The sequence below is a fragment of the Camelus dromedarius genome, chromosome 2, assembly GCF_036321535.1.
Source record: "Camelus dromedarius isolate mCamDro1 chromosome 2, mCamDro1.pat, whole genome shotgun sequence".
Lineage (NCBI taxonomy): Eukaryota > Metazoa > Chordata > Mammalia > Artiodactyla > Camelidae > Camelus > Camelus dromedarius.
Window position 1 is genome coordinate 89,392,896 of NC_087437.1, and position 12,283 is coordinate 89,405,178.

General features: G+C 34.5%; 2 long non-coding RNA genes across 2 annotated transcripts in view; one reads left to right on the plus strand and one right to left on the minus strand.

Moving 5' to 3' along the window:
* The window catches only part of LOC116154763 (uncharacterized), a 132,351-nt gene that overhangs the window by 90,889 nt on the left and 29,179 nt on the right, over positions 1-12,283 (plus strand). The window lies entirely within an intron of this gene.
* The window catches only part of LOC116154760 (uncharacterized), a 147,245-nt gene that overhangs the window by 10,290 nt on the left and 124,672 nt on the right, over positions 1-12,283 (minus strand). Inside the window, exons 4-7 of the long non-coding RNA XR_010384826.1 lie at positions 4,976-5,079; positions 3,910-4,011; positions 3,269-3,396; positions 2,770-2,824 (exon numbers count right to left, since the gene is read on the minus strand). This is a non-coding gene — a long non-coding RNA (uncharacterized LOC116154760). The remainder of the gene's footprint in view (positions 1-2,769; positions 2,825-3,268; positions 3,397-3,909; positions 4,012-4,975; positions 5,080-12,283) is intronic.

Genomic DNA, 12,283 nt, shown 5'->3' on the forward strand with positions numbered 1-12,283 from the left:
ATCTGGTCTTATATTTGGGTTTTTAATCCATTTTTAATTTATTTTTGTATATGGTGGTAGAGTGTAGTCTATTCTAATTTCATTCTTTCACATGTAGCTGTTCAGTTTTGCCAGCTTCAATTACTGAAGAGACTGTCTTTTTCTCCATTGTATATTCTTGCCTTTTTTTTGTAGCTGAATTGACCGTAAGTGCATGAGTTTACTTCTGGGTGCCCTATCCACTGAGCTGTGTGTTTTTGTGTCAGTACCATTCTGTTTAGATTACTGTAGCTTTATAGTCTGAAATCAGGGAGCACGATTCCTCCAGCTCAGTTCTTCTTTCTCAAGATTATTTTGTTGGAGTCTTTTACGTTTCCATACAATTTTTAAAATTATTTGTTGTAGTTCTGTTAAAAAAAAAAAAGTTATTGGTATTTTGGTAGGGATTGCATTGACCTGTATAGACTGCCTTGGGTAGTATGGCCATTTTAACAACATTAGTTCTTCCAATCCAAGAACATGGTGTATCTTTCCATATGTTTGTGTCACCATCAGTTTCTTTCATCAGTGTCTTAACAGTTTTCCAAGTTCCAGTTTATTTTTAGTTTGGATATTACAATTGAGTAAACTATAAGAATAATCCCTTTTGTATTCTATAAGTAGCACTACAGCTGATTTGTCTAGCCAGACCTGGCTCCCATGGATGCTCTCAGAATGTGCACAAGTTGCTGGCAGCGGAGTAGGGAGACGTAGGCTTAGCAATTAAGGATTTGGTGGTACCCACAGCTAGTGGGGCACACCCAGAGGTCTCTGGCTGGACCTCCTGCTGAGGTATTAAAGCAGACAGCAGGAAACTTATTCCTTCAATACTCTTTGATATTCTTGTCAGCCTGCTTCCCTTTTCTCTTCTTCCACCCAGTCACAGAGATCCTGCCAGAGAAGTCTGGGTGCTGCTTTCCATCTCTTTTGCCAAAGAGGTCACCACTGATGCCCCCAGAAGTCCAGCACCTTGCAGTGTAACCCGGTACAGGGGCTGCCTTTAGTGAATTTGTCTCTCTCCTCTGCCCCACATTAAATGCATGATGGCAGGCAGATTCTCTCATCACACAGGATGGCCCTCCACAAATTCTCTATTGTATATAGGCATCCACCCTGTCTTATATTCTCCCAGTTCCTTCTCCCCTCTGATTGATAGCATCAAAACAGTGACTACGGGTGGAGCAGGCTCATTGACTCCCTTGGATCTGCCCACTGTTGGATGCACATGTGGGTAGAAACCTCCCAGGGGTGCTGTTTTATAGTGTGCACAGGCACTTGTGTTTGGTTATGGATGCCCAATTAGTTTATTAAAGGGGAGAAAAATGACTTTTGCCACCATAATGCAATAATGCTAATGGTCACTCTCCAATAATATACACATTTCAAATTGTGATAGGCACTTCCAAGTTGCATTTCCCAAAGCCTGAACTCAACTGAAAACAGTATATAATGATATCTTCTCTGTTAGGTATGATAAACATTTTCCTTGTGTCTGTTAATCATTTGTATTTGCTGATTTAATTTGCCTATTTGTTTCTTGAATTATGTGTTCAAAGGATTAACCCTTTGTCACAAATATTTTCTCACATTTGATCAATTTTAACTTTGCTAATTGTATATTTTGCAATCAAGAAATTTTCCTTCTATATACTCATCTTTATTATCCTCTGGTAAACAGATTTTTAGCTCATCACTGCATCTTTTTACTTTAATTCTGACTACGTACTGCCTCAAAGTCTTACAGTTTCAATCCAAACGATAAGCAAACACGTGTCATTTATATAGTGTCTTTGGTACTCTCTTTGGGCTTCAGTTTCTCCACCTATAAAATAAGTGACTAACACTTGCATGAGCTAAATGTCCTTTCTATTTCTGACATCTTAGCCATCTATACACAAGAAATATGTTCTGTTAAGAGAAATGATACAAGTAACAATATAGTAGAGAATCTTAATGGTCAAGGAAGACTAAAGAAAGATAATATTCAAATAGAAAAACCAATGTGGATTTGTGATCATAAAAATAATTTTCCAGCTCCCATTAACCAAATAGCACATCAATTTTCATTTCTAATATTTTTTCAGTCAGTCAAAAAAAAAAAAAAACCCCAGACATGCTTAATATCTGTATTTATCACTAGTTGAGTAACCTGGAAGGGGAGCAGGCTAAAAAATGCTGCTCTAGTCTCCTTTGGAGTAACGAAAGTTCTGATGGAGACTTCTTGGAAGGATGTACTAATTAGGGGGGGAAATTGCACAGCCCCTGTGATGTAGTTTGAAAGTTTGCACACAGATACAAGATGAGTATTCATGAAGAAAACTTCAGAAAAAGGAAACAAGTTTAAGAACTGTATGCATCCATAAAGTTCCCTTCTGGAACAACTCAGCACATTGATGCTATGTATGAACATGAGGGACAATCCAAAAAAGGAAAGAAAGCCTACCCACCCCCAACCTATGCTTTTTAGAGGTTCTTTTTAAGTCACAGCATTGATTGCATCTGTAGGGAACTTCAGCTTAAGGGGTGGCCAAAGGAAGACTAGATGATAAACAGTAAGTCAAAGCAAGAATTGTAACATGTCTGATTCAGGAATGATCACCTAGTCTCTCAAATATATGAGAAGGAGATGGCTTTAAGAATGAATCTTCTAAGTTACACTCAACATCAAAATATATTTGTAATTACGTTATAAAGTAAATTATATTTCAAGTTTTTTGAAATAAAATTATGATCAATTAAGTACATACTCACTTCCCTATCTGTCTAGCACTGCTGATGTAGAATCTCCTGTTTCTTGGACCTTACACTTTAAAGGAGGAGAAATACATAAAAGTTAGTTAATAAATCAATTAACACTCAAAATAAGTTCAGAAAGTGATAATCACTGAGGAGAGTAGCTGGTACAAGGTGAGACAGAGACACAGGTAATGGAACAGAGGAGAAGGAAAGGTCTTAGAGAGTGATACTTGATAGGAGACATGAAAGGAGAAGGGACAATAAGGGGACAAAGGAAGATTGTCTCAGGCAGAAGGGAACAAATACTCCAAGAGCCTTAAGCAGGAATGAATTTATCAAATTCAACAGAGAGGAAATAAGGAGTGTGTGTGTTGGGGGCTCTAGTGCAGTGAAAAACAGAGAAGTACAAAAGGAGGGTGAAGAGTAGATTGGTAGTTAAATGATGATGTAAAGCAGTGGTTATCAAACTTAAGCAAGCCTGGAGAACTTGTAAGAAACAAAAACCATAACAAACCAGATTGCCAACATCCTATTTTAGGTCTTCTAATTCAGGAGGTCTGATACGGGGCCTCAGATTTTCATTCTTAGTGAGTTACCAGGTGAGGCTGATGCTTCTGGTTCCTGAACTAACAATGTAGATCTCTGAATAAAAGACAAGAAATTTGGATCAACTGTACTGTTCCTAAGTATAATGAAAAGTCATTAGGGAATTTGAAGCAATTGACTGGAGGTAGGGAGCAAAGAATGAAAACACATGTTCAACCTATGTGTATCTTTGAATCTAAAGTGTGTCTTCTGTAGAAGGCATATAGTTAGATCTTGTGTTTTTTTCTTTTTTTAACCAGTTGGACAACCTCTGCCTTTTGATCAGTTTGTTTTATTAATTCACATATGTTATTGATATAGTTGGATTTAGGTCTGCCATCATGCTTTTTTGTTCTATATGTCTCATTACTAATTTGTTCCTCTTTTCCCCCTTTACTAAGTTCTATTAAGTGGATATTTTCTAGAGTAATACTTTAATTTCTGTAATAATTCCTGTGTATTTTATTTTCTTAGTAGTTGCTTTATGGTCTAAAAAGTATGGCATACTAAATTAAATGACAGAACCTGCTATAGAAAATAAAATAATCCTCCAAAATACTTTTTACTCACATAACTTAATATGGATTTTTATCTGGCAGCTCTTAATGGAGTGATTCAGGAATGTAGATTTCTTCCATCTCGTGGCTCCTTTATCTGCAGGGCTTCATAATCCTTTGGTTTTAGCCAATGGGTAAGAAGAGATAGTATAAGGAAAGTCCACTTGCCTCTAAGCCACTTGGGCTCAGAAGTAATGCTGATCATTTAGACACATAACCCATGGAAATAAATGATCACATCCCTTCCCCATCTGCTAATGCAAGAAATTTTAAAGTATAGTACCAGACCGAGCAGTCAAAGCACCATCTCTGCATGGTAAGAGTCTCTGAATCTTCAGTGCAGTGGTTCCTGCTGTATGAGGATTCAGGCTAGGAAAATACTCTGCATTCTAAGTCATCAAATTCAACCAGCCTAGATTATCAGAGAGGTAGAGAACAGACTGAAAATGTGTTCATGGAGCTAGAATCAATAGATTTGCTGTAAGGATATGAGCAACACTGTAGATGGTAATCTTATTTACTGACATAAAAAAAAAAGGAGGTTTGAAGAAAGAATCAATGTGTTTTTGACATACTAATTCTGAGGTGTTAATTAGATATCCAAATGAAAACATAAAGCAGGTATTCTGTTATATGTATCTTGAGTTCAGTGAAGAGGTAGAGTCTAGGTATATACACTTGAAAATCATGGGCATAGAGATTGTATTTAAAAGCCATAAACAGGATTTTTTAGGGGAAATGTACAGATAAAAAGAAGACAAGAACTGAGCCCCACTGGCTAACCAATATCTAGAAGATAGAGAAGATTGAGGAAGTAAAAGAGACTAAGAAGCAGCTGACACTGTAGTAGAGGGAACACCTTAAATAAGTGTTGTCATGAAACCCAAGGGAAGATAGCATTACTAGAAGAGTGATGGACTGTGCCAAATATTTCTGACTCTTGAAATAAGATAAACAATGTTACCAAGGTCACTTGGGACCTGTTATTTCACTTGGTCCAGGTGTTACACCTGCTTTAACAAATAGAATGGGAAAGAAGTAACGTTATAGGCTTTCCAAAGATAAGTCACAATACATACGTGAACAAGCATGATTCTGGCCTCTAGCCTTCATGTTCCATACATTAGGGAGGAGTGACAAGCCTTCCTTGCAGTACTATTTCCACATTCAAGACCCTCAGGATCTGTAACATAATAAACAGCTGTTTTACTCCATTAAGTTAAGTTTTGTGGTGCTATGTTTTGCAGACATAGTAACTAGAGTATAGAACTAGAATTCAAGGAATAACCAAGAGGTAAACAGGGCTGGGGAGAAGGGACAAAGAAGAGCATGTTACTAGAAGATGGCAAAGTGGAGAGGGCTTGGAAGGCCTTTGTCAAAACTGGCTTTTACTCTGAGATGGGAGCCTTTGATGGGTTCTGAACAGAAAAGTAGCATGATCTATGACCAAGTTATGTATTTGCTTAAAAAAAAACCTATTTTCTGCTTCTTGAGATGGGAAATTTTTGACATTCTTTGTTATAAACCCATCCTGTTGCAGTAACTTCTTACTTAGTAGTAACTTCCTACCTTAGTTTCCTGAAAACATAACTTTGGTAGCAAAGAAACCATAAAATACAGTAAGCAATTCTGTATTACTTTCACTTCAGTTTTCTTCTTTGAAGGAAGTTATTTATGGAAAACTACTAAGGAAGACGTTCACCTAGATGGCATTCTTAGTATTTATCTATCTCTGCTTCTAATTATGCCAAAAATTGAGTGAATATTCTGGCTATATTGCAGATTTTTATCTAAATTAAATATTCAATAAGGAAAACAAATCTTTCAGAATTTCATGGGTCTCTTGAAGTCCAGCTCAAATGTTCTGCTCCAACACTGCATGTCTGCATGAACAATGCCCAAGCAATCGGTTAAAAATATTGGGAGCATGCTACCCTGAAGTCTGGTTTAGAGATGCTTCTAGTTGGTAATGGTTCATCTGCAAGAGAATATATGTTTTTCTCATGAGAAATGGTATACTATCATATTTGTGGTTTTATCAAAAAGTCTTTTTACGAACTGTATTATTTTTTCAGAGATGACAAGATCTAAAGTTGCCGTAACTACAAATATTGACTTCAATGATATTTTCTAAATTACTTGTGTTTCAGTTCTCTTACGAAACTCGTAAAATGTATAAAATACTTTTAATGAAGAGGGACGATCTCAATACAACGTACTCTACCCATGAGGCCTGAAAAGTAGTTAGATTTTAGGGGCATAAAATGTTTAATAAAATTTGAATTTCAAGAGACTCTATTTTTTCCTTTTGATAACAAACTAATTGTACCATCATGCAGCAGTTGGGGAAAAAAAAAATCCACCCTAAAAGTCAAACAGCAAGCACATGATGGCATGTTTGATTTGTGTTTATATTTTTAAATGATAACTATTTTATTTTGATGCTTACTGTACTTAGTGTGGCTAATAATTAACTTACAATAAAAATGAGTATTTCACAATGTGCATCTATTACATATTTATATCACTGGATACAATCAATAGATTTTTTTCCACAACTACAGATTTAATCAACACAGTTCAGAAAGTGAAGTCAAAACTCATGATTCCTATCTCTAAATGATACCATGGAGGCTCTACAAATTGTATCACCTGTCTCATCTTTACCACCTATGAGGTTTGATTGCTACAGTTATTTTAATATAACATTATTTTATTATAACAATATGGGAAACATCAGATAATACATATAAATCAGGTCTTCTCATTAGAGGAAAAGTACCAGAGTAGGTAATAAATTAAATTGTTTCTCTGTTAGGCAGAGAATTTCGTTGTCTGACTTACATTTTTTTTCAATGTTTTCAGGTTGACCTTAGAAACTTCCAGATGAAAGGTGAAGTTTGACATTTTTTGCTAACATTCATTATTCAAATTTACCTCTGGGTTAGCTCATATAAGGATTATAGGCTGTAATGAAATAATCCCTTGCAGCCGACCCAATTTCTTAATAATTTCAGAAATGACCTTGAAGATCTAGACAAAATTATTACAAAATATTGATTTGTCAAAAAAATTGGTATCAGACTAGCTGGGACACATTTATACCACTTAAAAATGTGACTAAAGATCTCCCTGAAAGTCCAAGAACTGAGTCCTAATGTAATGCAGTATGAATAAGATAGAGCGCCTTTGGTTTTCTGCCTTCCACAGTTGATGAAGAAAAACTAAACTTGTTTGAAGTAAAGTTATTAAAATATTGACTTGGTTTTATGAAAACAACTGTTCTACTGTCCCTCCAAGGAGGTTTTACTGAATTTTATTTCTTGTTCATATATTTGGATTGTCTCTAATCAGTGACATCCTTCTCCTTTGTTTTAAACATCAGTGCTTCAGCAAGAGAAACCTTTAAGCCAAATGGAATAGAATTTGAGGTTCACCTTTTCATTCATCAGTTAAATCTAGTTATTAATTATTTTAGAGTGTATAGCTATTTTACAATATGTAAAATGCATATACATTTATGAATATAATGTATATTACGTGTATAGTTACATCTCAGTACTCTGCCATGCTAGATGAAAACAGCAGTACAGATATTAAAACAATTGTGAATGCAATGGAATTATATCTGATGACGTGAGAAGCAAAGGGGGAAAGTACAGTGAGAAGGATGAGTAACAATTTGCACCAGAAATGAGGGAAATACTGGAGAAACAGAACAACAAGGAGCAAAACATTTACTTAGTTTGTGAGGAATTGACTTTCTATTCTACCACTGCAGCTCCAGCATGAGCATTTTCCCTCACATTAAGTCGAGTGCAATACATTTTCTTTAAATGATTGATTTTACATTTCTAACTCCATTCCTGAAAAGCCATAGACCATAATGACAGTTTTAGGAAGGTTTTGAGCTTAACTGGATCAGGTGGAAGTTCAATTCATTATCTCATACTGTGAGTGTATTTCATTGCAGTTTATATCTACTTACTATTTTTGCTCTCCAAATTCAGATTTTCAGGATTTGGGGAGATTGCTGAGCACAGTTTCTTTTACCCTAAAGAAATGGAGACTGGAAAATAAGCATCAAGAAATACTAAGATAAATGATGGGAGGAGGGGGCAAAGGAGGATGGAGAGCAGAAAAGAATGATGTAGCTCTTAGCTGAAAGGAGCATCAGGAAGTAGATAATAAGGGAAAGAGGAGAGGGGACCTTAGGTAAAGGTTTACTTATGAGAAAATGTGAAGAGAAAGAGGAATAATAATGAAACAGGGTGTTCTGCACCATAATTGGTTTAGGGGAAGGGTTTGCAAAGGCCAGAGGAGGATTTAGTTGAGAAAAAAATGAAAGATCAGAGGAAAAGTGAAGAGAACAGAGGAAAAACAGGTAGCTTTTTTCATAACTTCTTTAAGAATATTCTTTGTTCAAAGTCATATTCAGAATGAATGACTATGTCTATCTATAATAATCCATATAGATTTATGGTTTATAAACTCCATAGTGGCAAAGAACTTAACAAACCTTTTAATCAACATGAAATGCAATTAATGCACTTTGTGTAAGATTGGATGGCATGAGCTATTTGCTGTAGTAATCTAGATTATGTAGAAGCAGAAGACTGAGGGCTGTCAATAAGTAAAGCAAGAAATATAAATCAGTGACTTCTTTAGTTAAGACAGCAGAGTGCTATAACCATTGACACCTCCATTTGGTTGATTAAAAAGTATGATCACTTTGTATTGTCTCCTTTGTACCGTATATTTTTGCATATGTAAACATATCCATACAATTGATGTGAAAAAGTAATGTGAAAACCAAATCTGGTCATCATTCACCATTTACTGGTCAATTATTATATTCAACATAATTCAAATGTTAAAGGAACAATTATGGTCATTTCATTTAACATGAACTTAAATTTGGTCATGATTACAGGCAGAAAAAAAGTACTTTGCTTTAAAAACTAGAGGTAATTAGGGAAGAATTACTTTTAATTAAATAAATAGGCATATATTTCTGTAAGGAGATTTGTATGTGTTGTTTAAGCAGCTAAAAAAACCGAAAAGAAGCTGCAACCAGCTCAACAGTAGTCATGTGACAGCACAGGCCAGTAGATGTTAAGATCATCTTAGTCAGGAAGAAAAAGAAACAATGGTGTTTAGGAAGGAAATGGCATTACTAACAAGTAGATTTAAGCCATGCAAAGCTGAATAGTGCCAGAACCAAGACTGTGGAAGATATATTTGGATATATATATGACAAGAGAGAGAGCATACTATTATCAATTTGATACAGACTCCTAGAATCTATGCAAAGAAGAGATTCTTTCTCTACATAAGTCCTATTCCGTCTCAATACAGAAAATTCTTCTACAAAAAGATTATTGGACAGTTCCATTACTGGGAAGCTTTTATAACTACAAGCTAAAATAAAAACACTGCATTTTTAAGACTTCACTTCAATTTTACTATATGAACCATTAGAAGGAATAACTAGTTTCTTGTTCAAATAGCAGAAATTTATAATTTTGAAGAGAATGATATACATTAACCCCTTTTTCTCAACAAAGTTTACCTACTTGTAAATCACATTACATTGTTTCCATCCTTTACCATAGGCTTTGGCATGCTTTAGTTTGAAATGTTTTTCCTCAAGGTATGTATTAGAATGAAATTCCTTCTAGGAAACACCCTTGTTTTTATGTACTATGCAAACAAACAGAAAAAGACTTTAAATTTTACTTCCTAAGGAGGTTTAGTCATCAATCATTGATGCCAAATGTTATTTGGGACATACGGTCCACTGGTGGAACGGCTTCTGTCAGGGGTTTGGCAAATGCTGAATAAAGAAGCAGCGTGGCTTTCAGTTTCCCACTGTGGGATTCTGGTAGTTTCAATTTGAGTTTACAGAATATCAGACTCACTCCAACTTGAGTGTAAGTGCAAAATGTAGGTAATCTTTGCCTTTTTTGCTATGTTTGTTTATGTATTAATATAGAAGCAAAAATTACCTGCATATATTGATACATTCATATATCTTTATCTACTTTATCATACCATAAAATTAAATGACAATTAAATTTTTGAGTAAAATAAATTCATAAGGATAAAAGTTATGCTTATATGGTATCTGTAGTAAACTAGAATAATATGTTTATACTCATATGACAAAGAAAATAAAACAACTTTGACATGTCAGTCAGAGAAACTGACAAACTAGGAAAGGTAGAAGATAGTCAAAGGAGAGTCAGTCCAGGTTATTTTGTAGCACTTCATTAAAAAATTACTTTGAATGACTTCACTAGTGAATAATCATCATGTCACTTACTGCTGAGTGACCTTGAGCAGTTCACATAGCCTCTTTGATCTCAGTCTCTGTGTCTCTAAAATTAAGAACAACCGAGTTTGACAAACTCCACTGTTTTTCACTGTCCCCCAAATGTCTGCATTTTATGGTCTGAAAATGTACTGATAAATTTATTATCATTTGCTGAGTTTTTATAAAAATTAATATATACTTGCTATTGCACAAAGACATGGGAATGCCTATTTAACAATAATGAAACATTGCAAAGATAGTCACAGTATAGGAGAAATAAGAGTAAGATCGAGGGTGAAATAAAAAGAAAGGTTATATTAAGGAAACATTACTAAACCTTGGCTAAAATATGTTCATATATCTTCATGTTAACCTTGAACACCTATTTTATTACTAAACTTTAATAAAAAACTTGATTTCTTCAAGAATAGACATGTATTAGCTTTACTTGGATTACTTATTACAGTGGCAGTGCACAATAGAAGCTCAAGAATTTTTTCTTGAAATTTTGCACCTTTTGCTACCCGTTAGAAAGTAATATATGATATAGCATGGTGGTTAAGAGTATGGATTTTAGAGGCATATTAACTAAATCCAAACTTTGGCTCTTATACTTGCTACTTGTATGGCTCAGGGAAGTGATATGAGCTCCTTGTGACTCAGTTTCTTAACATACCTTTTGTGAGAGTAAATATGGGTTGTATGTGCAAAGAGCATAGAATAGTGCCTGGCACAGAGTGAGTTACTATAAAAGTGCTGGCTGTTAGAACATCATAATTGCTATTTTTTTCTTAAAACACTTTTTCTGACTATTTGAATATAGAAGGCTATATTCAATTAGAATTTTTCCTGCCTAAAACCTTACATATTTAGGCTATGGATTTAGGTATAATGAGGTTTTTGTTTTAATGAGAATGGCCAGGATAAAAGGAAATTTACACTTAACTAAGCATATATCGTAAAATGTACCTACTACCTCATTTCAAACAGAAGAAGGAAGAGCAGAATAGATTCCTCAAGAATCTGTTTACAATAAATGAAAACTTTATAACGAGAGGTAAAAACCTCCATGTTTCAGAAGTGGAATAAGGCATTTAATCTGCCCATGGAAAAATACATTAAGTGTCTATGTGCATGATCCTGAACATCATATTCTATAAATATGAAACTGTCCCTGCCCTCAAAGAGAGGTCATGGAGAGAGGGCTTAAGAAAAGCACCAGACAGCACATAAGAGAGGTGACATTTAGTAGGGCAATGCAAGATGGATGCAATAGATGGAGATGAACATCCCAGGCAGAAGGAATAGTCTAAGGAAAGGCAGAGAAGAAAACGGGTGATATGAAGTTGAAAATAATTAGAGGGCATTGAATTCTCATGAGTGACAGTGAAGTAAATTCACAAATAAGTTTTCCTTGATGAAAGAAGTATTTAAACATAACTATAGTTAATGAATTTCTATTTTTTCTCTTACTGAGAATACTAACTCATATTGCACTTTAATAGAATCACTTCACTTAAATGCTAATTAATACAGAGGGAAAAAAAACTCACGAAACCCTTTGGTTTAGACTCTAGTTTAAAAAGAATTGATATCTCTTGAGTTAATGGTCTCATTAAAAAATAAATACATTTTCAGCAAGAGTAAAGCAAGCTCTATATTTAGGTTAAAGTAAAGGATAGATTAAACACACAGAGAAGACTAAGTTTAGAAATAATTTTTTAACTGTATAGTGCAGTACAGTCCGTTGTAGTAGTAGTATGGAGTTATTTTAGAAAAAGTAACTCAACCAGTTTTGTTTAAACCCTTTCATTACTAACAGTAAAAGAAAAAGAATCAATGTAAGTAAAATAGTATGCCTTGAATTCAAAGGTATCTTTTTTTCTTTTTAGGATATTCTTTTACTGCTAAGCAATCTAGTAAAACATAGCATCTGAAAAAAATATTAATGAAGCACTTCAAATCTTTTGTAAGGAAATCAGGAAGTGGGAGGAAAAAGAAGAGAAAGAGAGGAAGGAAAAAGAAATGAAAGAGGTTTCATAAATATTCTCCTTGGAAGATTACTTGCTCC